We start from the raw sequence: 226 nt of genomic DNA, 5'->3' as shown, positions 1-226 counted from the left end.
TAAAGGAACGATACAGCTTCCAGCGTGCCATCACGTAAATCGGGAGTATATCTAATCCGCCGGCGTAAATGCCTTGAGACGTTTGTTTCCACGACGTTTTAAATCTGTGGCTGGAAATTATAGGGTAAAAGAGAGAAAATATCCCTATATATATATATATATATATATATATACATACTTTACTTTCGTATCTTCTAATTTCGCTAATAAAAAGTATTTTGACAAA

This window comes from Trachymyrmex septentrionalis, unplaced genomic scaffold (assembly GCF_001594115.1).
Source record: "Trachymyrmex septentrionalis isolate Tsep2-gDNA-1 unplaced genomic scaffold, Tsep1.0 scaffold40, whole genome shotgun sequence".
Classification (NCBI taxonomy): domain Eukaryota; kingdom Metazoa; phylum Arthropoda; class Insecta; order Hymenoptera; family Formicidae; genus Trachymyrmex; species Trachymyrmex septentrionalis.
This window is presented reverse-complemented; position numbering follows the sequence as displayed.